General features: G+C 35.2%; 1 pseudogene; it reads right to left on the bottom strand.

Annotated features, from left to right (window-relative positions):
• Positions 1-1,530: 1,530 nt before the first annotated feature.
• Positions 1,531-2,476, bottom strand: LOC105308604 (annotated as a pseudogene).
• Between the last annotated feature and the right edge of the window lie 2,925 nt (positions 2,477-5,401).

The following is a 5,401-nucleotide window of genomic DNA, read 5'->3' as shown; positions in this document are numbered from 1 at the left end:
CAGATGTTTTTGTAAAGAAAATTGCTCCAACCCAGATAATGGTTGTTGTTTATAAAACTACTTTTCCAAGTATGAAAGAGTCAAAAGTGATCCTGTACAGAAGCTTGGAATAGAAGGTGACAAGCAGGGCCATCAATGATGGAAACATCTCAAGATTCATAAAGTAATAGTTGTGTTTATTAGAAGGGACGAACATTTTTATAGCCTTTCACTGAAATACAGAAAGAAATAAAAGGAGAGTCAAGACTGAGTAAGAGATAGAAGCCAGCATGATGGTTTAAGGTTGGGGGAATATTTGAGAAGGGCATGTGGGAAGTTCTTTTGCAGCCCGGTTGTGAAGTTACTCTAAGAATAAGGAGGCCTGATGCTGTTTGACCTCCTTCCACCCATGTCTGCAGTGAATTGACTTCATTTTTGAATGATTTCTTTGAAAGGGCTTTTTCATTTCTATTGAGATAGAACTTTACCTTTGTGGCTGAGGTAGTTTTACCTTTGACCTTAAAAAATTTCAATTTTACCTTTGAAACGAAAAAGTTCTGAATTGTGTCAATCTCTATTATCTTTACTTCCCATGTCACACTCCCTCTTTCTCACTCCATTGTATGTTAGCAGTGTTTCACATGTATAGACAGAAATATGGCACACAATGACTGATAACTTTTTTTTTTTGTTTTTTGGTCGAGGGTCATGAGTGGCCTTGAGAATCATTGTCACTTTCAAGACAATTACATATTTGTTAGTCTAATAACATTTTACTCCAAAACACACTAAGCAAATATTCTAAATGATTTCATAACAAAGAAAATTAATTCTACACAATAGTTTTTAGTATGAAAATATAACAGGAAAAAGTTTATTTTTACACTATCTTTTGATGCATATCAACATTTTGTTTTGCTTACATGCACCAAGTGAGATGGACAGAAAGTAAAAGCTCCTTTTCGATAAACTTTTCAGTCTGTGTTGCCACATGTCTCATTTCCATGTATATGTAAACTTTTCTAATTTCATTTTTATTTTCACCTAGAGGCTTATTGTTATTTTTTGTTACATAAATTTGTTTTCAGCACAAGATAAAAAATATGGGTCCAAAATTGATGGATAAAATGCTGCAAACATAACAATACTTTTATGAGTTGAACAAAAGATATCTGTGGCAAAGTAGACGAACTTATACTGACCACTTTTAGAGAAATGAGTCTCGCTTACCTCTCCCATCGACTGTCAGGCCTTCCCTGTTTAGAAATGATAAAAACTCTTCAGAAACTTCCCTTTGATTTTAATCTGTATCTTCAAATTATTGTTTATTACTTATATAAGTGGGTTTACTTTGGTCAAATAATGCATTTTTTCTAAAGAGAAAATTGAGTATTTGAGGTTGGAATAAATAGGATGAAGATTTTTCCCATTGAAATTAAAGGGATTTTCAACTATTTATTGACTCTTCACTTAACAGCAGGATTTTCAGGAACAAAAGGAAATCCTTAAATGACGATAACTGTAGTTTTAAACTGACTTGGGTTTGATTGATTAACATGGGTTATCCAAGAATCTCTTCAATGTGTCCTTCACATCCTTATTCTTTAGGCTGTAAATGAGGGGATTCAGCATTGGTATCACTAGCATGTAGAAGACCCAGGCCATTTTATCTGTATCTAATGAGTAGTTGGTCCTCGGGTGCAAATACATGAAGAGAAGAGTCCTGTAGAACACAGTGACAGCCGTCACGTGAGATGCACAGATGGAAAAGGTTTTTTGTCACTCCTCTGAGGAACATATCCTCAAAATGGCAAGGATAATGTTGAAGTAGGATATTAGAATAATAATCATAGAGAAAAACAAATTGGTCCCCGAAAAGGCAAACACTGCTGTTTCTGGAATGTAGGTATCAGGACAGGGCAATGCCAACAAAGGGATGTTATCACAGTAAACATGGTTGATTACATTGGAAGAGCAATAGACACAGAGAATACACAAAAAGAGACAGTCAGTGCTGTGGTCAGACTGTGGAAGTACATGAGGGACACCAGCAGAAGGCAGACCTGTGGAGACAAAACCACAATGTAGCGCAGGGGGTTGCAAATAGCCATATGGCGATCATAGGCTATTGCAGCCAGCATAAAAATCTTGGCCACAATACAAACTAAGAATCCACGCAGTGGGTTGCACATTTATAGTAGGATATGATTTTCTTCAAAGCCAAAAAATTAACCAGCATTTTAGGGGCAATGACAGTAGAGTTTCCAAGATTGATGATGGCCAAGTGTAGGATGAAAAAGTACATGGAGGTCTGAAGTTGAGAGTCAACACTGGGGAGGGTGAAGATGCCCACATTCCCAGCCATGGTCAGTCCATAGATGACCAGGAAAACCAAGAAAAGGGGAATCTGGAGTTCTGGACGGTCTGAGACTCCCATGAGAACGAACTCAGTCACCTGAGTGAGATTCCCTGGAGCCACTGACTTTGTTGCTTTCATCATTGAATTGGAGAAACAAAGATATTAATAGACAGTAAAAAAATTTTTGTTAGATGCCAGATTATTAAGTGTTTAGGTGTTCACGGATACTGAAAATTTCAGATTTTGTTTCTCTCCCAATTTCTACCACATTACTCTGCTTCAGCGGCCCACAGACTCCATCTCAATACTGTTCCTTCTTAGTATCATTCAGAAACTTGTGTCCTCTTCGATTAATCACATTTCTTTTTTCTACTATATCAGCCAGTCCTGATCTATATCTCTCTGACTTCTAGTTTTTGGTCTCTTCTCTATTATTTTATTCTGGTAGCATTTCCTCCCCTTTCCAGCTTTTACATTTCCTTTTAATTGTTTAAGCCCTTTTAAAAATTTTTTCAAAGCTATTACTTACAGTTTTGATTTGTTAAAGTTTGATCACTTTATTTGGATAGCGAAGTGATAGGGGAGACTGCTATCATTGCTTAGTGTGTAATGTACTGTGTCCAGCACTGAGCTTGGCATTTTGAAACAATGTTCTTATTCTGCAGGAGTGTCCTAGAAGGTGGATGTAATTATTTGTATATCTGATTAGACAAATGAAAGTAAGTTAGTTGAAGTCTGTATAAGATATGGGTTAGCAGAAAGTTTTATGGTTTTCTTTATGTGTTTCGTTTGCTTGATTGGTTGGTTAGTTGCCTGTTACTTCACTAATTACCAGCTACGTGAGTTTATTCAAGTATTTCTATTGGCTTGTGTGAATTAAATGAGATAGTGCACACATATAGGTCAGTTAGCACAGAGCCTGCTAACATTAAATGCGAAATAATCGATGCCAATAGTAATTATTATTAACATGTTTTGAATAATTTTTTAAACAGGGTTTTTGTTTTTTATTTCAGTCTCAGTAACCTATTTTGCCAGACTGAGTGCTTTAATAGTTGACATAGAAATAGCAAATGAATTATTATTTTGCATCTTCAAAACACTGGAACACATAATATGTTATCTCACAATCTAATTCTCTTAACTCTGTGGTGTTTGTTTGTTTGTCTTAATTCAAAGATGCTTAATTTTGTGCATCAAATATGTGTCTGATGAGCTCATCTGATGGTGTTGTAGCAGTTCTCTACACATCTTTTCTTCCGTCACTGCATCTGAAAAGAAGTGCACGAGTAAGCTCTTGGTGGAAAACACTGGCATCACTCACTTTGATCAAAATATTCCCTGCTCATTTGCTGCATGTCAAGCAACTCGGTACATGTTTCGCTCTGAGACAATCTATTTGATAAACTTATCTAGCCTTAATTTAACAAGAACAAAAAAAGTATCAATGATAGCAATTATTAATTGTCTACTATGAACTAGTATGTATCTTTACCTGTTATGAATTCCATCTTCTACTGAAATTTAACTTAAGGCAAAGCTAGGGTTGCTTTTTATTCTGGTAAGTATGTGTCACTGAAATAAAGTTCCTGATAAAAGCAATTTTAATTTTTTACAAATTTCCATTTCAAATTTGTTTTTTAAATTAAGTTTATTGGGGTGACATTTTTAAATAAAATTATATAGGTTTCAAGCATACAATTCAATAATATGCCATCTGTATATTGCATATTTGACTTTGAGTGGTAAATACACTCTCAAATTTGTTTTTAAATCTAAACATTTTATAGGTCTACTAAAATAACATTCTCAGTAAAAAAAAGTTTTAAATACAACTAATGTTAATCATTTTATCTTTTAATTTGAAGAAGAAATGATATTTAAATATCTTCTGATATGATTTCAAGAGTATGTGTCATTGATTACTAACTGTAGACTTTGTCTTAAATTTATTTAAACATCAGTTGTGCAAGGAACAAACACTGCATCTTGATTGAGCTCCCAGTGTTCACCAGAAACATAGAGACAAACTATTGCCCCCAGTGAAACTTAGTCTTTCTTGAAGACATAGATCTTATGTGACAAAACAATTAAGAATCTTCCTGACTGGCGCAGAGTGATCTCTAAAACATCCATCAGTTCTGCCATTTCTATGACAAAAAGCATTCCTTCTTATATTAAGATGAAATATATTCCCTGTAATGACTATTCGTTATTCTATATAAATGCTGTAGCGGTCTACTTTATCAGTAGGGTTGTTGTGTACTATTGTTCAAGTTGAATCAGAATCATTTTAGTTAGCAGTCAGTGGGCAGAGATACGAGTCTCTTGGAAAAGAGAACAGATCAAATATCATTTCGGTCCTGGGTCTGATTGGAATTAATAAAGCTTCCAGGATATCTGTCCGCACATCCAGAATTAGTATTAAGTAAAGTATTTGGTTTACCCTCCCTGTACACAGACATCTGCTGAGACCCACTCCTAAGGTTCCTGCATGAAGCATGCTAAAGAGTTTTTTACAAGTGTCTGAAGTCCCCGAAGACATTCCCACTGAAATATGTTTGTATATGGTCCTGGTCCCTGAACATGAAATCCAGAACCCCCAGATCAAGTTCTGATTCCCCAGGGAAAAGAAGACAAATTAAATGCTCGTTAATCAAGTCTCCATGCAAAAGTTTTACCCAAAGAATAAAAATGTTGAACAGCCAGGGACTCTCCTGGATGCTCATACTGAATAACAATCACATGCAATGACTCCACGCTTTGTGTGTTTTGAATTGTAGCCCTGTATCTGGAAGTGTTGTTGCTGGACTTGGGATGGAGAAAATTCAACAGTTAGAAAGCACAGGGCTCTGTCCCCAGTGTTCAATTTTAGTGTGAATATGAGGAATACACTGAATGGAAAGCCTCTATTTTTGTGTCAAGAATATGCCATGGTATATTTGCCAGATATATCAGATGACATGTAACATAAAACCCAAATATGAATGGATATAAGCAAACTGATATAAATATTTTTATTAAATTAATAAGGTACCCATCATGAACCTAATCTTACTTATA

The sequence above is a fragment of the Pteropus vampyrus genome, unplaced genomic scaffold (genome assembly GCF_000151845.1).
Source record: "Pteropus vampyrus isolate Shadow unplaced genomic scaffold, Pvam_2.0 Scaffold595, whole genome shotgun sequence".
Classification (NCBI taxonomy): domain Eukaryota; kingdom Metazoa; phylum Chordata; class Mammalia; order Chiroptera; family Pteropodidae; genus Pteropus; species Pteropus vampyrus.
Note: the sequence above shows the minus strand (reverse complement) of the source record. Positions and strands in the feature narration are given on the sequence as shown.